The 5,115-nt window shown below is 42.1% G+C and overlaps 1 pseudogene; it reads left to right on the top strand.

Moving 5' to 3' along the window:
- The first annotated feature begins 813 nt into the window (after window positions 1-813).
- On the top strand, window positions 814-912 carry LOC145590356 (small nucleolar RNA R71; annotated as a pseudogene).
- The last annotated feature ends 4,203 nt before the right edge of the window (window positions 913-5,115 follow it).

The raw sequence follows: 5,115 nt of genomic DNA, 5'->3' as shown, positions 1-5,115 counted from the left end.
TTACTCCTATTTTGACTTTGGCCATAGCCTTGATTATGGTTTCCACCACCTTGATTATGGTTACCACTACCTTGGTTATGATTTCCATAACCTTGGTTTTGGTTACCATAACTTTGGCCTTGATTACCATGATTTTGGCCTTGATTTTGGCCACTATAACCTTGATTATTATAGCTACCACGAGAACCTTGGTTCCCTTGGTTTCTATAACCACCACCTTGGTTATAGTTGTCAAAATTGCCTTGGCCTTGGAAGTTCCTATTCCATTGACCCATTTGATTATCAAACCGTTGACCATTATTATTCGACACATAATTCACATGTTCACTCTCATGGTTATCAAACTCATCAACACATTCATTAGGACAAGCACTAGAGTCATGATCATACGATCCACATGCATCACAAAACAAGCAACCCATAGGCATATTATGTGAAGAGGGAGGGGGTTGAAAGTTAGAAGGAGTACCTCTCCCCTTAAATTGGGAGGGAAGATTCGAAGCTTGAGAAGGGGAAGAAGTGCTCTCCAACTTAGCTTTGATTGCGGTGACCTCCTTTCCTAAGTTTATCATTTGGGAGGAAAGGTTGTTGATTGCATTTAGATGGTCGACCGAGTACAATGAAGATTGCTTGCTTGAAGAGTCCCTCTCCCCATCTTGCCAATCCCTATAGTATGTCACCACGTCCTCAATGATGTCCACAACTTCATCTTCGGTTTTGTTCATGATAGGGCCCCCAGCCCCTCCATCAAGGCATGACTTGCCTTGGGGACTTAAACCGCCATAGAAGATTTGGATCACTTGGTATGTGGGGATTCCGTGGTGAGGGCACTCCCTTTGATACTCTTTGAATCTCTCCCATGCTTCGTAAAGGCTTTCACTTGGCCTTTGCTTGAACCCTTGAATCAAGGCTCTTGCCTCCGCCGTCTTCTTTTGGGGGTAGAAGCGGGACAAGAAAGCCTTTGTGACATCGCCCCAAGTTCTCAAGGAGTTGGGCTTCACCTCTTTGTCTAGCCACTCCAAAGATCTTCCTATTAGAGAGAAAGGGAACAACTTGAGGCGGATGAATTCTTGAGAAACCCCATTGACTTTGATGGTGTTGCAATATTTTTTAAACTCCTTTAGATGGTTCAATGGGCTCTCATTCTTGGCCCCACTATATTGCCTTCTCTCAATCAAGGTGATCATTGCCGGCCGGATTTCGAAGTCATTTGCCGGTGTAGTAGGTGGAGCTATTCCGCTCTCAAACCTATATGCCCCGGGCACTCCAAGCTCCTTCAAGGCCACTCTAGGATTTTCACCCATGCCTTGCTCTTCTTGAATTTCTTCTTCACTTGAAGAGCTATAACCCAAGGATCTATTAGCCACTCTTCTTCTTGAAAGAGTTCTCTCAATTTCCGGATCAAGGGGAACAAAGGAACGATCACGGGTTCTATGCATGCAAAACTCAAAGAAAAATATTAGTAGCACGGCTACAAGTGTAGCCTAAAGAGACAAAATCTTTTTGTATTTGTTTTTATAAAATGAAGTAGACTCAATAACAAAACCTAAGCACCAATAGCTCTCCCCGGCAACGGCGCCATTTTGACAGGAGGAAAATGCATGTCGTTATCTACCCTTTCCCCAAGCCAAACTAAATTTGTAAACACCTAACCAACCTTATATGAGTATAGGGCAAGTTAAGGGTCGATCCCAAGGGAATGCAATGATGAAAACTAAAGTCTTAGTCAAGCTACCTCGGAGTCGAAAATGAGATTATGGTTGGTGATAAAATGAACTAGATCAAATTCAACAAGTAATCAAGGGTCTAAACACTAGGGATATGGGTTCCACATGCAAGATCAATTATAATGCTAGATTAAAGCTCAATCAATTAATTCAAGTATTGCAATGGACAAACAATAGTAGCAATCAAGAGAGTTCAAATGCTATCTCCTATAGGCCAATCTAGTGGTCACTATGAAAGGCAAACCAAGAAGAATCACAAGCAAACTCAATCAATTAGAGCAACCTTTAAATCAATTGGTCATGTCATTAAGAGTTGCAATGCAATCTAGATTAATCTTATAGGGTGATCAATCCTAATCTAATCAATCTCATGCAAAACTATGTCAACCAATTTAATTGCAACAAATAAACCAATCAAAGAGCATCAACTAGCATTTCCATTAATCAAACATGCTTCCCCCTTTCCCTAGCAACTAATCTACTCACTAATCATGGTGAGATTCAAAACCAAATAACTAGATATTGTATTGAGCATCATTCTATATCAAAATCTAATAGAAATCAAAGTATTCAATATTATCAAACTCAAATCCAAGAAAACCAAGCATCAAGCAAAAAGAATCAAATAGCAAGTAAGTAAGACATGAAAGAAGGAAGAGATTCTCACTAATATTGATGATTGAAAATGAAGAAATCCAAACTTGATTGATCAAATGTTGAGTTACAAATCCAAAACCAAGAACTCCTCTCTAACTTCTCTCTAACTTCTCTCTCTAAAACTAAGCTAATGAAATATTATAAAAAAGTTGGATTCAAAAAGGAAATACAATTCTATTTATAAGCTAAGAAGAAATCGGCAGCTCCCGCGCCCTCTCCCGATAGACCCGCGCCCGCGGAAAAATGGGTACGGAACCTTCCGCGGGCTGTCTGGGAAGCACCCGCGCCCGCGGCATCAGGGGCCCGCACCCACGGGGAGATGACCCACGCCCGCGGCAAAATCCCCTGCTCCAAAGGCTGATCAGGGGGCCGCGGTCTCTCTGAGTGGAGAGGCCTCTCCATTTTGCTCGCGCCCGCGGGAAGCCCTCGGGGCAACCGCGGCTAGTTCCTGCCAACTTTTGGCAGTTTTGAGCATCATAGGCCCGCGCCCGCGGCTTGATGACCCGCGCCCGCGGCCTTGTGGAATGCCTTGGAGACCTCTCCGAGGCCTCTCCAAGGCCTCTCTAAGCCCTCTCTAGCCAAATGCTTCTTCCTTGCTTGATCATTGAGGTCCTGAATTGTATCCTTTGCCAAGGTGAATCTCACAATACCTACACAAGTAAACAAAGGAAGGAAATAAAAGGGAAAAAGAGAAAAATAAAGGAAAACACGATAAAAACACGAGAATCATAAAGAAAAGAGGAAAAAGGAGAAACTAAATAAAAAAGGACCAAAACTAAGAGAAGAAAGCAACAAAAAGGGAAAGAAATAACCTAAAAGACTACCCTATGAGTGCCATAAATGACACTCATCAAGAATTCATAAGGGCGACGAAAATCTCCTGAAGGAATGGTTTGAGCAAAGCCATATTGTCTTCTTAGCCTAGAAGGGTAATAAAAAGTTAACTTTGATAAGCTTGGAAGACGGCAAAAGGGTTAAGCATTGACACAAACCATATTCTCAATTCTCACGAACGTGGGCTATTGATTTTTCGCTTATCTCCGAACGTGGGCTGTTAATAGTTTGCTTATCCCCGAACGTGGGCTGTAGATGGGTTGCTTATCCCCGAACGTAGGCTACTGATGGTTCTCGTATCCCCGAACGTGGGCTACCCAAAAGAAACCAAAGGGTATAACCTCTACAATAAATCCTAGAATAAAAGTGTTTGTTGCTCGCGATGGTGTCTTTTTGGAGAAAGAGCACGTTTCCAAAATGACAAGTGGGAGGAAAATCGAACTCGATGAAGTTCGAGAGGACGAGCAACAAAATCAAATTGATAGTCAAAGTGCTCAAACAGCATCTGTTGACGCTGGTCAAAATGTGCAAAGTCAAACCGACAATGCAAATGCTCAATCCGTTACCCTGCGTAGGTCGCAGAGGCCGAGGTCTCAACCTGATAGGTATCTTGGTATTGTATTAACTGAGAATCAGGATATCCAGGTGATGGATGGAGATGAACAGGCAACCTATAAGCGATGGCAAGCACCGACTCTGCTAAATGGCAAAAGGCCATGAAATCTGAAATGGATTCCATGTTTGAAAATCAAGTATGGGACTTGGTTGAGTTACCCAAGGGTTACACACCTATCGGATGTAAGTGGATTTTCAAATTGAAAACCAACAAAGATGGAAATGTATTCATTTACAAAGCTAGATTGGTAGCAAAAGGTTACAAGCAAATTCATGGTATTGATTACGATGAAACATTTTCTCCGGTCGTAATGCTTAAATCCTTTCGGATCCTGCTAGCGATTACTGGATATTACAACTATGAAATATGCCAGATGGACGTCAAAACCGCCTTCTTCAATAGGATTTTGAAGAAACTGTGTACATGACACAGCCTGAAGGTTTTGTCGACCAAAACAATGCTAGGAAAGTGTGTAAACTTAAAAAGTCCATCTACGGGCTAAAGTAAGCTAGCAGAAGTTGGAATCTCCGATTCGACGAAGCCATCAGTAAGTTTGGTTTTATTAAAAATCCAGATGAATCTTGTGTTTACAAGAAGGTCAGTGGGAGTGACATTGCCTTCCTAGTCTTATATGTCGATGACGTATTGCTCATTAGAAATAACATTCCGAGGTTGGAGTCTGTAAAGGCCTGGATTGGAAAATGTTTTTCAATTAAAGAGTTGGGAGAGGCTCAGTACATATTGGGTATCAAGATCTATAGGGATAGATCAAAAAGGGTGATTGTATTGAGCTAGAGTACTTATATTGATAAGGTACTGGCACGGATTCAACATGCACGAGGCCAAGAGAGGTCACCTACCCATGTCACATGGCATAACCCTGAGCAAGAAGCAGTGTCCAGAGACACCTGATGAGCGAGAAAGGATGAATCAGATTCCATATGCTTCACTAATTGGATCGATCATGTATGTCAAGATATGAACTAGGCCAGATGTATCGTATGCCTTAAGTGCTACGAGCCGATACCAATCAGACCCAAGAGAGGCGCATTGGACTGCATCCAAGAATATCCTAAAGTACCTGAAAAGGAACAAGGATAAATTCTTGGTATATGGTGGCTCATAAGAATTAGTTGTTAAAGGTTATACCGGCGCAAGCTTCTAGACAGACAGAGACGATTTCAAATCACAATTTGGATATGTGTTCTGTCTAAATGGAGGAGCGTTTAGTTTGAAGAGTGCCAAGCAGAGTACAACTGCAGATTCTACAACTGAAGCCGA

Source organism: Chenopodium album, chromosome 17 (genome assembly GCF_948465745.1).
Source record: "Chenopodium album chromosome 17, dcCheAlbu1.1, whole genome shotgun sequence".
Classification (NCBI taxonomy): Eukaryota; Viridiplantae; Streptophyta; class Magnoliopsida; order Caryophyllales; family Amaranthaceae; genus Chenopodium; species Chenopodium album.
The sequence above is the reverse complement of the archived record's forward strand: the minus strand, read 5'-3'. Positions and strand labels throughout refer to the sequence as shown.